The following is a 17,771-nucleotide window of genomic DNA, read 5'->3' on the forward strand; positions in this document are numbered from 1 at the left end:
ATGCTGTTTTGATTCCTGTAGCTTTGTATTATAATTTGAAATCGGGTAGCATGCCTCTGGCTTTGTTCTTTGTGCTTAGCATTGTCTTGGATATCCACACTCTCTTTTGCTTCCATATGAAGTTTAAGGTGGGTTTTTCCAGTTCTGTGAATAAGGTCATTGGTAGCTTGATGGGGACAGCATTGAATCTATAAATTACTTTGGGTAGTATGGCCATTTTCACGATATTGATTTTTTCTACAAATATGCAATGCTTCATGAATTTTTAAGTCCTCCTTGAGCAGGGGCCATGCTAATCTTCTCTGAATCATTCCAATTTTAATGTATGTGCTGCCAAAGTGAGCACCAGTAATGTTGTTTATACTGGATATATTGCCTGTTAGCTCCTGCGATGTTTTACAATGATTTTTGGCCTCCTTGCATTGGATGTTGACATACTTCTTTCACTTAGTGAACTTTGTTTCTACCCACATTCTGAATTCTACTTGTATCATTGCAGACATGTCAGCCTCTGGCCAGTTCTGAAAACTTGAACAGGCTGAACAGTTGATGTAATCATCTGGAGGAAAGAAGGCATGCTGACTTCTTGAGTTTCAGTGTTCTTGCACTGATTCTTCCTCATCTTTATGAGCTTATTCACCTTCAACCTTTGAGGTTGCTAACCTTTGCACAGGGTATTTTTCTTTTATCATGTTTGATGATCAGGAGGGTTTGATTGTGGTTTAAGGTAGAAGCAGGCAGCTGCCTTTGGTTTTGGAGGATTTCAGTGGGCCAATATTCATCTCTCAATTCCTGGACTGTGTGCTTTAATAATGGGAAACTTATATTGGGTCTCAACTTTTTTCTCTGGCTCCTCGAAGTTTGGAGTCTACTGCACTGAAGGAAGCAAAGTGTGGCAGGTGTTGGCAGAGTGCTAGCAGATGCAAACCTGCCTGCTTCCCTGTTGGCATTTGCCCAGTGGTGGAAGTGGTGGAGGCAAGACAGCTTGGTGGCGGCCAGAAGGCCCCTGCTGTGTGTGCTGATGCACTGGAGGTAGTGTTGGTTCAGGCCAGGGTGCTGGCCTGTGCATGTCTGGGTGCCATCTCTGTGACCCCCTAAGCAGCAACGACCACTCAACGTATATTAGCATTCCCTTTTCGTGCACAGAATTAGCAAAAGGAGAAGGTGTTGGCAGAGGTTGTGATTTTGTTCCTCTGCCTACCATGGCTCTTTCTTCAATGGGAGTTGGTGTGGGTTGAAGTGCGTGCTACATTCCCATGTGCTAGTAGGGCAAGTGTAGCAAAATCCACTCATGTAAACACACACCAGCAAAGTGACGTAGGACGTTTTTGTATAAAGAGCTTCAGTATGGAGAGGCAATGTAGAGGATGCTGCGTGCCTGAAGGGTCCGCTTTGCTGCATCTCTTCACTGCTCAGGCATGGTCCACTGGCACAGAAACAAAGGTGTGGGCAGCTGAGAGTGCCCTGTAGGCAGGCGTGGCCAGGCTGGGGCCCTGGGAGAGGCAAGCAGACTAAGGAGTGCTGAGGTCAGACCAGCTTCATCTCATGTGCAAGAATGCCCAGTAGATATCACGCCTCAGATAACTCTCTGAAAAGTGAGGCCCCAGCACAGCACAGCTGCTCTACAAAAACGTGGCCAGACTTTTTAAAGGAAGTCTCCTTTTATTAATAGGGAAAATCTCATACCTGATCTCTGTTGGGCAATCTTCACATGAGATGTGGCTGATCTGACCTCCACAGTCCTAAAGTGCTGGGATAAAGTGTCTCATAAGACCCAGTAGAGCCTAGAGAGATAGCTGTGCCTGCCCTCTGGGCTTCACATCAGCTGGCTTCCTGCTCCATCACTTTGCTTGTCTCCTGCGGGCTCTACCCCAGAGAGATGTGAGTTAGCCATCACTTAGTGTAATCACCCCAGGATGGAGGGTCTGTTCTATGGGCCCAAGCCAGAGTTCCCTGTCCAGTGATAAGCAGTGGGGGGTATGTGGTATCCACAAGAGATGGACTGCCTTGTTCCTTGGGTCAACTGCAGCTTGTTAGAGTTATCAATATGGCACGTAGGGTCTTTGCTTTCTTGATATTCTGAAGGTAACAAGGGCAGATCCACTGCAGAGGCAGTGGCAGAGAGGATTTCAGTCGATCTGTGAAGCTCTGTCCAAGAAATTGCCAAGTTGCTACTGGCTTGATGGTTTCAGTGGGGTCCTGGATAAAGACCCAAGCCAGGAGGACCTGCTCATCGAGGAGATATGGAAACCAGCACCCATGTAACGGTTCAGCCACTTTCCCATAAGGCTGCTGTGGTATACTGGGGGTCCACTCCAGTACCTAATTGCCTCATATCTTCCAGCGACTCAAGGTATCACTAGCGAAGCCTGCAAAAAGACAAAGATAATAGCCTGCCTCTTCCTCTGGGACCTCTGTACCACTGAGGTACAATCCTGTTGCCAATCTGGACACAACTACGAGAGGTGGCTGGAAACAAGTTCAGAAGTCTTGTCTAGTCAGGAGGAACAAGATCAGAGACTTGCTTTTAAAAAAGTCTGGCCATGTTTCTGTAGAGCAGCTGTGCTGTGCTGGGGGTTCACTTCAGCCCCTGGTTGCCTCAGACACTCTGAAGTCCCAAGGTTGAAATGGCTGAGTTGCCCAAACAACAAAGATTACAGTCTGGTCCTCTCTCTGGAAGCTCTGATTCAGGGAGGCCTGAAACATCTGTCAGCCAGAGAACAGCAGTGAAGGCAGCCAGAGACCCTGTTGAAAGGCTGTACCCAGTGATTAGGAATGTTGTTGGGTATTGACTTAAACAAGGGTCTGGCTATGTTTTTGCAAGGTGGCTCTGCTGTGCTGAGCTACCACTTACACCTCTGGTCAGCTTGGGTTCTAAAAAGCCCTAAGACCAGAACCTAGTCATCCAAACAGCAAAGATGGTGGCCTGCCTTTCTCTGTGGGAGCTCTGTCTAAGGAATATTTCAAATCTCCATTGGCCAGGGAACACCTGTGAGGGTAGCTGTAAGCACCAGGTGGGAGGTCCTGTTCAGTAAGAAGGAACAGGATCAGGAGCCTGCTAACAGAAGCAGTCTGGCCATGATTTGGTAAAGCAGCTGTGCTGTGCTGCGGTAACTCTTCTGCCCCTGGTCGGTTTGTACTCTCCAATGCCCACAGGCTGGAATAATTAAGTTCCTCCAACAGGAAAGATGGCAGCCTGTCCTGTCTTTTCTTTCACAGTTTATCTTGTGTGATGGAGCTGAATTTTTAGGCTGTTAATTTTTACAATAAGCATTACAGTTGTTCAGAAAGAATCTTGCTGTTCTCTTTCAGGTTAGATGTATGAGAATTCATTGTCTCCTGTAAATAAACCTGTTGAGGTTTTGTTCTCTGGAAAGAAGTTGCTTTCTCCTATCTGGCTTTGGTCACAGTCATGTAGAGCAGTAGCCAGTCTACAAGGACATGATTGAATTTCCATTTCCAGTGTTTCCTAGTTGTGTCTTACATTCTCCAATTCAGAACTGACCATTTTATTCTTCGTTGTCAAAATGCTAAGCTGTCCACTCTCCTTAAATACCGTCTTTTTTCATTCTTCCTTATCCAATTTTATGGCCTTAAGAATATTAGCATTCTTTTCTTTCACACTTTCAATGTCCTCTAAAATTTTTTTTTCCCTTAGCAGGTTCTGCTATTGAATTGTGTCTAGTTCCAGTCTAAGCAAGGCAATTTTTTTCCCAGAACATGCTAATTTCATGCAAGAGATCTTTTTCTTTCTTATGGCTAAGAGAACTCTAAGTCAACAAAGCAACATTTTAGTTAGCACAAAATAGAATAACATATCATAATTTCCTCTGAATTTAAAGCATAAGATGTATATTTGTATAATGAAAGAATTCCCATGGTGAATATGTTACTGAAAAAAAGTTGGACAAAACTTCAAACCTAATAGAGTGTAAATTCCAGAAAGTTTCAATATTGATTTAAACACCATGAAAAATAAATCACTAGAGGATTTTAAAGAATTTTTGAATTGGAAAAGCCATTCTCTGAATTACAAAATAATCATAGGCATAAAATATAAGATTAATACATTTGACTACGTTTTAAAAATTGGACTTACACTCTGATATCTATCCTATAAACCACACCATTGTAAGAGCCTTAGCTATGCATATATTTAAACAGAAGCAGTTCCTCTAAGTTTTTAAGTTCCTTTTTCTGAAGAAGGTTTTATCAATATATGACTTTTCTAATACTGTTATAGTCAGTTATAAGAATTACATTTATTCATAACTGTTACATCTAAGTATTGTATCCTTCTATATGTACACATCTGCATCTAAGCATTGCACTTCTACATCCAACTGTGAACTCATTTAAGATCAGGATTCTTAAAAAGAGAAATAAAAAAATATATGCAGCTGGATACTGTGGCTCACACCTGTAATCCCAGCAGCATGTAATGTTCAGTGTTCTATGTAGTACTGCACTTCTACATGTGGCTGTGTGCAGGGGCTCACACCTATAATCCTAGCTGCTGAGGTGCGTGGATCACGAGGTCAGAAGTTCGAGACCAGTGTGGCCAGCATAGGGAAACTTCGTCTCTACTAAAAATAAAAAAAATTAGCCAGGAATGGTGGTGTGCACCTGTAATCCCAGCTACTCAAAAGGTTTAGGTAGGAGAATCATGTGAACCAGTAGGTGGAGGTTGCTGTGAGCTGAGATCATGCCATTGCACTCCAACCTGGGCGACAGACTGTGTGAGACTCTGTTTCAAAATAAACGTGTGAGTGTGTGTGTGTGTGTGTGTGTGTATAGTATATAGTATATAGGTGTATATATATATGTGTGTGTGTGTGTGTGTTTATTTATATGTACATGTGTGTAATACACACAGATGTATATAGTATATTGTGAAGAATTTTCCCTATGTTGTCTGATGCTAGTTCTAGTGATCCTCCAGAAAATCACCATTACGTCTGTGGTGTAAACACATCATACAAAAGAAGCTTTTAATTCAAAATATTAATAATAAATAAGATACGACTTATAGAGTTTTTCTTAGAAATCATAAGATTAAGGAAGATCCAAGATGGCTGAATAGGAACATCTTCAGAATGTAGTTCCAGGCAAGAACAGCACAGAGAGTGAGTGCTCACTACATTTCCAAAGAAGTTTTCACTGCCAACAGACCAGGAGATTCCTGAGCATAAAAGCGTCATGAGTTTTCATTTCAGCAGTTTCAGCCAGGGATGCATCAGGACAAAGAAACTCACAAAAGTTTGGGTGGCCATTTCAACTGGTGCCTGGAATGCCTGGGAGACAGAGCTGTCCATTCAACTGAAAGGGAGGGGGCTGAGACAGGAAACCAGGTGATGGGATCTGGCTTGACGGGTACCACACTCACGAGACAAGAAATCTGAAACACTCTGGATTAAGAGTTTCACAACAAGCGAAGCTGGAACTGGGATGGCCTAACTCCGTGGGGGGAAGGGCATCCCCCAATACCAAGGCAGTCTGCCACTCTCGATGTAGACTACTTTGTGCCAGGCAGGGCATCCATGAAAAAAGGCAGCAGCATGGCAGGAACTTATAAATAAGGCTGACCTTCCTAGGACAGAGCACCTGGGAAAACAGCAGGTTATGAGTTCAGCTGCAGCAGAGTTAATGGTACCAGCCCAGCAGCTCTGCATGAAACAGCAGAACTCCCAGCACAGCACTTGAGCTCTTATAAGGGACAGAATGTCTCCTCAAGCAATTCTCTGAGCCCCATATACACAAAAAGACACCTCATAAAGGAAAGCTCAGGCCAACATCTGGTGGGTACCATTCTGGTATGAGGATAGCGGAGGCAGAAACTGGCAGCAACCCTTGCTGTTCTGCAGCCCCACGGGTGATCTCCAGGTGAGTGGGATCTTGACAGCACCTCCAGTGATCCTGCAGCAGAGGGGCCTGACTGTTAATAGGAAAACTAAGTGGAAAGAAATAGCTTCAACATCTATAAAAACGGCATCCATTTAGAGACCCCACCTGAAAGTCACTAAGTACAAAGACCACAGGTAGATAAAGCCACTAAGATGGGAAGAAACCAGCGCAAAAAGGAAGGAAACACCAAAAACCAGAAGACTTCTTCTCATTTAAGGGATCATAACTCCTCACCAGCTAAGGATCAAAGATAGATGGAGAATGAATCTGATGAATTGACAGAAATCGGCTTCAGAAGGTGGGTAATAACAAACTTCTCAGAGCTAAAAGAACGCGTGCTAACCCAATGCAAAGAAACTAAGAACCTAGAAAAAAGGTTAGATATACTGATTAGAATAAATAGATTAGAGAATAGAAACGACTTGATGGAGCTGAAAAACACAGCACGACAACTTCATGAAGCATACAAAAGTTTCAAAAGCAAAACTGACCAAGCAGAATAAAAAATATCAGAGATTGAAAATCAATGCAATGAAGTAAAATAAGAAGGCAAGAATAGAGAGAAAAGAGTGAAAAGAAATGAACAAAGCCTCCAAGAAATATGGGATTATGTGAAAAGACCTAATCTACATTTGATAGGCGTACCTCAATGTACAGAAAGAATGAATGCAAGCTGGAAAACACTCTTCAGGATATTATCCAGGAGAACTTCCCCAACCCAGCAAGGCAGGCCACTATTCAAGTCCAGGAAGTATGGAGAACACCACAAAGATATACCTCAAGAAGAGCAACCCCAAGACACATAAACGTCAGATTCACCAGGGTTGAAATGAAGGAAAAAATGCTAAGGGCAGCAAAAGAGAAAGTCAGGTTATCCACAAAGGGAATCCCACCAGACTCACAGTGGATCTCTACACACAAACCCTACAAGCCAGAAGAGAGTGGGGGCCAATATTCAACATCCTTAGAGAAAAGAACTGTTAACCTAGAATTTGATATCCAGCCAAACTAAGTTTCACATTAGAAGGAGAAAGAAAATCCTTTATGGACAAGCAATTACTGAGAGATTTTCTCACCACCAGGCCTGCCTTATGAGAGCTCCTGAAAGGAGCACTAATCAAGGAAAGGAGCAATCAGTAACAGCCACTCCAAAAATGTACCAAATGGTAAAGACCATCGACACAATGAAGACAATGTGTCAACTAAAGGACAAAACAGCCTGCTAGCATCAAAATGGCAGTATCCAATTCACACATAACAAAATTATCCTTAAATGTAAGTGGACTAAATGACCCAATTAAAAGACATAGACCATTTGATTGTATAAAATGTCAAAACCCATCAGTGTGCTGTATTCAGGAAACTCATCACTTGTGTAAGGACAAATGTAGGCTAAAAATAAAGGGATGCAGAAAGACGTGTCAAGCAAATTGAGAGCAAATAAAAAGCAGGAGCTGCAATCCTAGTCTCTGATAAAATGGACTTTAAAACAACAAAGATCAAAAGACACAAAGAAAAGCATTACATAAAGGTAAAAGGATCAATGCAACAAGAAGAGCTAACGATCCTAAATATTTATGCAGTCAATACAGGAGCACCAGGGTAGCACCGAGGTACATAAAGGAAGTCCTTAATGACCTACAAAGACACTTAGACTCCCACATAATAATAGTGGGAGACTTTAACAGTCCATTGTCACTGTTAGACATATCATTGAGACAGAAAATTAAGAAGGAGGTCCAGGACTTGAATTCAGATCTGGACCAAGCAGACCTAATAGACATCTACAGAAATATCCAACCCAAATCCATAGAATATACATTCTGATCAGCACCACACAGCACCTACTCTAAAAGTGACCACATAATTTGAAATAAATCACTCCTAAGCAAATGCAAAACAAAGGAAATCATAACAAACAATCTCTCAGATTATATGCAATCAAATTAGAACTCAGAATTAAGAAACTAACTCAGAACTGCAGAACTTCATGAAAATAGAACAACTGGCTCCAGAATGTTGACTGGATAAACAATGAAATGAAGGTAGAAATATAGATGTTCTTTGAAACAAATGAGAACAAAGACACAACGTGCCAGAATCTCCGGGACACTTTTAAAGCAGTGTCGAGAAGGCAATTTATAGTAATAAATGCCAACTAGAGAAGCAAGGAGAGATTCAAAATTGACACTCTATCGTAAAAATTGAAAGAGCTAGAGGAGAAAGGTCAAAAAAATCTCAAAAGCTAGCAGAAGACAAGAATTAACTAAGATCAGAACAGAACTGAAGGAGACAGAGACACAAAAAGCCCTTCATAAAATCTATAAGTCCAGGAGCAGATTTTTTGAAGAGATCAACAAAATAGACAGAGCCCTAGCCAGATTAATAAAAAAGAAAAGGGAGAAGAATGAAATAGATGCAATAGAAAACGATAAAGGGGATATCATCACCGACTCCACAGAAATACAAACTACAATCAGAGATTACTACAAATAACTCTATGCATATAAACCGGTAAATCTGGACGAAATGAATAAATTCCTTGACACTTGTACTCTACGAAGACGAAACCAGGAGGAAGTTGAAACCCTGAGTAGACCAATAACAAGGGCTGAAGTAGAGGCAGGAATCAATAGCCTACCAACCAAAAAAAGGCCAGGTCCAGAGGGTTCACAGATGAATTCTACCAGAAATACAAAAAGAAGCTGGTTTCATTCCTTCTGAAACTATCAAACAATACGAAGAGAGAGACTCCTCCCTAACTCATTTTGTGAGACCAACATCTTCCTCATACCAAAACCGGGCAGAGACTCAACTAAAAAAGAAAACTTCAGCCCAATCTCCATGATGAATATCGATGAAAAAATCTTCAATAAAATACTGGCAAACTGACTGCAACAGCACATCTAGAAGCTTATCCGTCACGACCAAGTAGGCTTCACCCTAGGAATGCAAGCCTGGTTGAACATATGCAAATCCATAAATGTAGTCCATCACATAAAGGAACCAAAGTCAAAAATCACGATTATCTCAATAGATGCAGAGAAGGTCTTTGATAAAATTCAACAGCGCTTCATGGTAAAAACTCTCAATAAACTAGGTACTGACGGAATTTAGCATAAAATGATAAAAGCTATGTATGACAAGCCTACAGCTTGTTCAGTTCAATATCATACTGAACGGGCAAAAGCTGGAAGAATTCCTTTGAAATCAGGCACTGGACAAGGATGCCCTCTCTCATCACTCCTATTCAACATATTATTGGATGTTCTAGCCAGAGTAATCAGCCAAGAAAAATAAAGACAGGGTAATCGATTATGAAATAAGGAAGTCATAGTGTCTCTATTTGCAGATGACATGATTGTATATTTAGAAGACCATCGTCTCAGTCCAAAAATCTTCTGAAACTGATAGGCAACTTCAGCAAAGTCTCAGGATACAAAATAATTGTGTAGAAGTCACAGGCATTCCTATTAACCAACAGACAAACATAGAGCCAAATTAAGAGTAAATTCCCATTCACAAATGCTACAAAGAGAATAAAATACCAAGGAATACAACTAAGTATGTAAAGGACCTCTTCAAGGAGAACTACAAACCACTGCTCAACAAAATAACAGAGGACACAAACAGATAGAGAAATATTCCATGCTCAGGGTTAGGAAGAATCAGTATCATGAAAATGGCCATACTGCCCAAAGTAATTATAGATTCCATGCTATCCCCATCAAGCTACCAATGAACTTCTTCACAGAACTGAAAAAAAAAAGCACTTTATACTTCATATAGAATCACAAGAGATCCCACATAGCCAAGACAATTCTAAGCAGAAAGAACAAAGCCAGGAACATCACATTGCCAGACTTCAAACCATAACACAAGGCTATAGTAATCAAAACAGCACGGTACTGGTACCAAAACAGAGACATAGACCAATGGAACAGAACAGAGACCCCAGAAGAAACACCACACATCTACAACCATCTGATCTTTGACAAATCTGGCAAAACAACCAATGAGGAAAGGACTCCACGTTTAATAAATGGTGTCGGGAAAACTCGCTAGCAATATGCTGAAAGCAGAAACTGGACCCCTACCTGTCACCTTACACTAAAGTTAACTCTACATGGATCAAAGATTTAAACATAAAACTTAACACCATAAAAACTCTAGAAGAAAATGTAGGCAAAACCATACAGGACATAGGCATAGGCATGGACTTCCTAACTAAAACACCAAAAGCAATAGCAAATAGCAATAAAAGCCAAGATAGACAAATGTGATCTAATTAACCTCCACAGCTTCTGTACAGCAAAAGAGATCACCATTAGAGCAAATCAGCAACCAAGAGAATGGGAAAAAATGTTTGCGATCTACCCATCTGACAAAGGGCTAATATCCAGAATCTACAAGGAACTAAAATAGATAAACAAGAAAAAAACAAACAACCGCATGTAAAAGTGGGAAAAGAATATGAATAGACACTTCTCAAAAGAAGACATATATGAGGCCAACAAACATATGAAAAAATGCTCATCATCAGTGGTCATTTCAGAAATGCAAACTAAAACCACATTGAGATATCATCTCATGCCAGTTAGAATGGCGATCATCAAAAAAATCTAGAGACAACAGACGCTGGAGAGAATGTGGACAAATAGGAACACTCTTACACAGTTGGGGGAGTTCAACCAATGTTGAAGCCAGTCTGGCGATTTCTCAAGGATCTAGAAATAGAAATTCCATTTTACCCAGCAATCCCATTATTGGGTATATACCTAAAGAACTATAAATTGTTCTACTATAAAGACACATGCACACATATGTTCATTGCAGTTCTGTTTACAATAGCAAAGACCTGGAACCAACCCAAATCCCCATCAATGATGCACTGGACAAAGAAAATATGGTACATATACACCATGGAATAGTAAGCAGCCATAAAAAACGATGAGTTCATGTCCTTCATAGCAACTTAGATGAATCTGGAAACCATCATTCTCAGGAAACTGACACAAGAACAGAAAGCCAAACACCACATGTTCTCACTCATAGGTGGGTGTGGAACAATGAGAACACGTGAACTCAGGGAGAAAAGCATCACACACTGGGGGCAGTTGTGGGGGTTAGGAGAGGGACAGTGGAGGGTGGGGAGGGAGTGGAGGGTGCGGAAGGATAACATGAGGAGAAATGCCAGATACACTATGCACTTAAAGTAAAATTTAAAAAAAATTCTTAAAAAATGATGAGAATAGAATCACCAGTTGGTTTCATTCTCCTTAAATATTTTCTCAATATCGGGTGAAAGTATTTGATAAATGAGTCTTTAAAACTATATTATTGTGCTGTGAGAACTTTGAGAGACTGTTGTCACAGTAATGAGGAATGTCACTATCCACAGTCATTTTTCCCTTATCCCACTAAAATTAAAACATATGAGGACATGGCTTGAAAGGATAGCAAATACTGGCATTTGTTTTTATTATCTCTCAAAATCTAAACAGAAAAGCTACTTCTCTTATCAATTAATCAAATATTATTAATAAAATATATTTGACTTAGTTGATGATATGGAATATCAATTTCAGTGTCCTAGCTGCTTTTCATTGTTGATGGGTTGAGTGTTCCCCTTAAATAACACATTTCTATTGGGTGATACTAATTATTGTAGATAATGTTTTTTAAATAAAATTATTACAGCCATTAGTTCTCTCTCTTCTCCTCCCCCCCACACTGGTCTCCTCCATTTTCTTCTGGCTCTGCTTCCTTTTCCCTTCTACCTTCTTTCTCGAATTCTTTTGCTTATCTATCATTCATTCATTTAATCTATATTTACTAGCACTTAAAGCTTCTTTAGAAGCTTCCATACTTCTGCCAAGATGGCAGAATAGGAACTGCTCTGGAGCACAGTTCCCAGTGAACGCAATGCAGAAGGCAAGTGACCTCGGCATTTCCAATCGAAGTACCAGGTTCACCTCAATAGAACTGCTTGAACAGTGAGCATAGCCTATGGGGGGCAAAGTGAGGCAGGGTGGAGCACTGACTCACCTGGGAAGTGCAACTGGCTGGAGGATGTCCCTCCTACCCAACAGAGGCCATTGGGGAACTTCTAAAGCCACTCCTGCACTTCAGTTCAGATACTGCACTTGTCCCATGGTCTTTATATCCCGCATCAGGAGATTTTAGCTGGGCCAACAAGCGCTGTGGCTGACCAGTATGAATCTAAGAGGCCACTTCAGCCAGTGACATGAGTTTTCAGCACAAATCTCAGTGGCCATTTTGGCTGGCACCTGGAACGCCTGCAAGACAGAGCCTCCCGCTCCCCAGAAAAAAAAAGGGGAGCTGAAGGCAGGGAGCCAAGTGACCTTGAGTGGCAGGTGTCCCACAACAAAGACCAGCCAACTGAAGCACACTGGCATGACAGTTTTACAGTCAGCAGAACAGTTTGAGCTCAACCCGCGATGATGGAGCTCGGTGAGTGGAAGGGCATCCGTCAATGCCAAGGCAGTTCTAACCTTACCTGTGTAAACAAAAGCAAAGTTTACACAGCATCTGGACTGAGCCCACAGCAGCTCAGCAGTGCCTCTACAGGCAGATTGCGACTAGACTCCCTCCTTGCTGAGCAGGACACCTCTGACAAAAAGGCAGCAGCACATCAGAGACTTATAAATAAACCCTATCTTCCAGGGACAGAGCACCTGGGAAAGGGGTAGCTGTGACTTATGCTACAGCAGACTTAAACGTCCCTGCCCAGCAGCTTTCAATGGAGCAATGAAGCTCCCAGCACACTTGAGTTCAGATAAGGGAGAGACTGACTCCTCAAGTGGCTCACTGACCCCAATATATCCAAAAGGATACCTCATAGAGGAGAGCTCTGGCTGATATCTGGTGGGTACCCTTCCGGGATGAAGCTACCAGAGAAAGGAACAGGCAGCAATCCTCGCTATTCTGCAGCCCCACAGATGATTCCCAGGCAAACATAGTCTCCAGTGGACCTCAAGTAGTCCTATAGCAGAGAGGCCTGTTAGAAGAAAAACTAAAAAAAAAAAAAAAAAAAAAAAAAAAAAAAAAAAAAAAACAGAAAGAGAGAGAAAGACGTAGCTTCAACATCAACAGAAAGAATATCCACTCAGAGATCCCATCCAAAAGTCACCAACTTCAAAGACCAAACTTAGAAAAGTCCACAAAGATTGGAAGAAAAAAATACACAAAAAATGAAATCGCCACAGACCAGAACGACTCTCCTCCTCCAAGGGATCACAACTCCTAACCAGCAAGGGAACAAAACTGGATGGAGAATGAATTTGATGAATTGACAGAAGCAGGCTTCAGAAGATGTGTAATAACAAACTTCTCTGAGATAAAGGAACATGTTCTAACCTAATGCAAAGAAGCTAAAAACCTTGAAAAAAGGTTAGATGAAATGCTAACTAGAATAATCAGCTTAGAGAAGAACATAAATGACTTCACGGAGCTGAAAAACACAGCACCAGAACATTGGGAGAAGTGCCTCATGTAGGTGATGAGGGGATGCAGGCAGCAAACCACCATGACATGTGCTTACCTATGCATCAATCCTGCAAGATCTGCACATGCACTTCAGAACTTAATTACAAAAAAAAAAAAAAAAAAATTCCTGACCATGGGAAGGGAAATCAGAAAAAGTGAAGAGAAATAGATCACGATCCCCAAGGATTCTCCTTTACTTTCAGGGAAGCAACGGTGTACAATAATAAAAATGAGGATTATCTGTCCCCAACTAGGAGCCTTCCTCTCTGGAAGCTTTCCTGAGAGCCAATTTCAACATTGGGTACTAATTCCCTGAGTCTAATCTTATAAAGAAAGTCTTTCTAATCCTATGTTGGAAAGACATGGAAGAACAAGGGGCATAATTAATAAAATTTGAACTGGAATTTATTTCCTAATGAAGTTTTAAAAACAAAGAATTTCAAGGTAACTAGAGCTTTGTTTTACTGAGCTCTTCTAAGTATTATAATATGTTACAAGATAGTGAGTCATCAAATTAGAATGAATAATTTAGTTCCTCTGACTTAAGTGCTTCAGAATATAGGAGAATGAATACATTTAATATTTATAGTCTTCACCTCTGAGATATGTGTAATCTTTACAAATATGAGTAACATACTAAAAATATTATATAGAGAAATGTTACAGTACACAAATGCAAAATTAAAAGTGACATAGAAGATAAATACTATGAATCCTTGCCTAAATATATATTTTCTTCAAATTAGAATACTGTTAAAGTGTGTTCTATAATCTCCTGTTAAATTGAAACATTTGATGACAATCCATGTATATGAACATCATCAGTTCATTGTGAAGAAAAAAAAAAAATAAGAGAGAAAAGAAAACCAAAAACTGGCAAATGAAAAATCTTACAACTACTGGATCTATTCTGTGTATTTTTATGTGTCGTGGGTGATGTTTATAAATAAAAAAGCTCTCTAATTGGCTTTAAAATAATGAATGTTTAAATAAATTATTTTTTTCAGAAAAATTAAAACTCTAATACCTTTTACTTCACATGACTTTAGTAATATTTGAGAAATAAAGACAGTTTTAAAGTTTATTGGTAAAATAAAGACATTAGCTCTAAATTAGGCAGGTCAGATATTAGGTTTGTAAAATGCTTTAAAGTAATAAACTGCTTTTTTTGACTTTTAAAATTTGTTCAACTTACCTGCTTTGGAGTCACTAGATTCTCGGTAAGGTCTGGGAACATGTGGAGTTAGCCATGCTCCCTGGCTATGCTTTAAAAAGTCAGACTTTACATGCACTTGTGTCTGGTGTCCTAGGCTTCATACCTAGTACAAAATTAAAATCACTTACCTGCCAGGTGTTTCACAAAAAAAAAAAAAAAAAAAAAAAAAAAAAAAAAAAAAAAAATTGCTAAGAGCTAACAGAGTAACATGTAATTGAAACTAATGAAAAACTTTTACATGGAAGCTTTGTGGAAAAAGTGAAATGTGCTTTCATTAAAACATTATAAGGCATTAGAATGTAATTTTTTGCTTCATTCAGAAGGTTAAAAATTGTTTTGACTTAAACAGAATGAAGCTAAAGGTTTGAGCAAGTTGTGGAAGGTTTGTGAACTAGTCATCTTGTAAAAGAAACACCGTGTGAACACACTGGCTAAATTTAAAGGAGTATTGTTCAGTTTTTCCATAAATTGAACATTGGAATAAAAACACAACAGGGTTTTCTTAGAGCACTAATTTTGTTTAATACAAATTTGTAAAAGGTTATCAAAAGCTTATAAGAATTTCAACTTATAGTCAAACTGATGAAGACTGGATGAATTCATCTTTAAGGTTTTATTAAAAATTTGAGTTGACATTAATAGTACACTAATGCAAGAGAGAAATTTGGCTTTCTTTCTTGAATATGATTTTAACATAATATTAAAGAATAAAAAATATTTCTGTCTCTCCTCAAACAAATTACAGGAAAAAGAAGGGAAAGATGCACATTGCTTGAAAAACTGAGTCTTCTATCAATGAGTAAAGGCTTTTGCCTTTAAACATTTTTTGAGTTACCATTTTGGTTAAATAAATGACTTACTGTGACCTGGCATTCCATTTTATATCAAATGTTTTAGGCCTTTAGTATATTTATATCAATATTAATATATTTGATACACTTCCCCAAATCCAATTTTATCTTCAAAATTAAGTCTTTTTGACTTCTTAATTTGGAATGCAAAAGAGGGCACTGAAAAATCGAAAAGAGAAATATATGGAATTACTTGACATATTTTTACATAAGGAGCACTGTCAAAATAAGAAATATTTTACCTTTTTCAGATTATATTGTAATCAATATTGATATATGTTTGAAAATTGTATGAAATTCCTAAAATTCCAATAGGTCAAAAGATATGCTATCAATTATATTGTTTCCATGATAAACTGTAGACCACAGAAATGTACAAATTTTCTTTTCAGTCATGTAACTATAAGTATTTAACAACGTTTTCACACTTAACTGCTTAATACTAACGCAGTTTCTGAAAACTTCACAAGCACAAAATGTCCTAGAATATGGTGTCTTTTAGGAGGTTCCTGAAATAATGGAAAGTCAATGAAAAAGAGCTCTTGAATACAGATTTCTGGAAACTTTAGAATCACATCATTTCTCAAATAATCCCAAATACTTAAGGACTGTGTAAGATTTCCTGGAATTTTAATGAAAAGACTTATTTGTTTTTAAAACTCCTACCCAAATAGAAGAAAAATTAATTCAATACCAAGAAAACACTTTGTCAGACTGTCATTCTTAATCAGCTGTCATTCTAAATTGTTTATATATACAGTTTGAATGAACTCCATGATCTAAGTCAAGTTACCTATGACAACCCATCAGTAACAACTACTATGAACCTAAATTGGAGAAACAACTGATATTTAAATGGATATAAGTTCAAAGTTAAGCATGGACTCATGGAGAACCAAGACAGCTGCCTTGTCCTTCCTGGGTCCATACTTAAAGTTCCTCTTAAAGGAGAACTAGAAACCATTGCTCAAAGAAATAAGAGAGGTCACAAACAAATTTTTAAAATCCATGCTCATGGATACAAAGAATCAATATTATAAAAATGGCCACATAGTCAAATTAATTTACAGATTCAATGTTATTCCCATCAAGCTACCATTGTCTTTCTTAAGAGAATTGGCTAAAACTACCTTTAATTTCATATGGGATGAAAAAAGAGCCTGCATAGCCAAGCAAAAAGAATAACGCAGGAAACATCACACTACCAGACTTCAAACTACATTATCAGCTTACAGTAACCAAAACAGCATGGTACTGGAACCAAAACAGATATATGGACCAATGGAACAGAATAGAGGCCTCAAAAATAATGCCACACATCTACAACCATCTGATCTTTGACATACAAGACCAAATAAATAAATAAATAAATAAATAAATCGAAAATAAACCAATGGGGAATAGATTCCCTATTTAATAAATGGTGTTGGGAAAACTGGCTAGCCATTTGCAGAAAACTGAAACTGGACCCCTTAATTACACCTTACACAAAAATTAACACAAGATGGATTAAAGCCTAAAACAGAAGACCAGCATGGCAGATTTCCTGAATATCCTGCTATTACACCATCTCCTCTGAAGGGAGACAGAATTATTTTACTCATTTAAGAGATTGCATTAACTGAGAAAGAGGTATCTCTCTACTGTGCTACTATTATACACTGTATATCCTTCTCTCATGATATTCATCTTGCCTTCTTGTGATTGTTTATCTTTGAACTCTCGCATTAAATTCTTAGATCTTTGGGGAAAGGGAACAATTAGAAAAAATTTCCAGGACTGAGGACAGTAACCAAAGTCAACTGTGTTGTATTTGTATAGTAAATATTTCATAAATTCACAACTGAATGGAGAAAGGAAGAAGTAATAAAGACATAAATTACAAACTTTAAAAAAAAAAAAAAAAAAAAAAAAAAAAAAAAAAAAAACAGAAGACCTAAAATTATAAAAACCCTAGAAAAAAACCCTAGGCAATACCATACAGAACATAGGCATGTGCAAAGACTTTATGACTAAAACACTAAAAGCAATGGCAACAAATGTCAAAATTGACAAATGAGATCTAATTAAACTAAAAAGCTTCTGCACAGAAAACTAAAATGAAACAAAACAGATCTATCATCAGAGTGAATGGGTAACCCACGGAATGGGAGAAAATGTTTGCAATCAATCCATCTGACAAAGGGCTAATATGCAGAATCTATAAAGAACTTATGTTTACCAGAATAAAAACAACTCCATCAAAAGGTAGGTAAAGAATATAAACAGACACTCCTCTAAAGAAGACATTT

General features: G+C 38.8%; 1 non-coding gene across 1 annotated transcript; it reads right to left on the minus strand.

The window, feature by feature from the left end:
* Positions 1-239: 239 nt before the first annotated feature.
* On the minus strand, positions 240-346 carry LOC141583363 (U6 spliceosomal RNA). The gene has a single exon (XR_012516020.1). It is a non-coding gene; the product is annotated as a U6 spliceosomal RNA (small nuclear RNA).
* Between the last annotated feature and the right edge of the window lie 17,425 nt (positions 347-17,771).

Source organism: Saimiri boliviensis (assembly GCF_048565385.1).
Source record: "Saimiri boliviensis isolate mSaiBol1 chromosome 19 unlocalized genomic scaffold, mSaiBol1.pri SUPER_19_unloc_4, whole genome shotgun sequence".
Lineage (NCBI taxonomy): Eukaryota > Metazoa > Chordata > Mammalia > Primates > Cebidae > Saimiri > Saimiri boliviensis.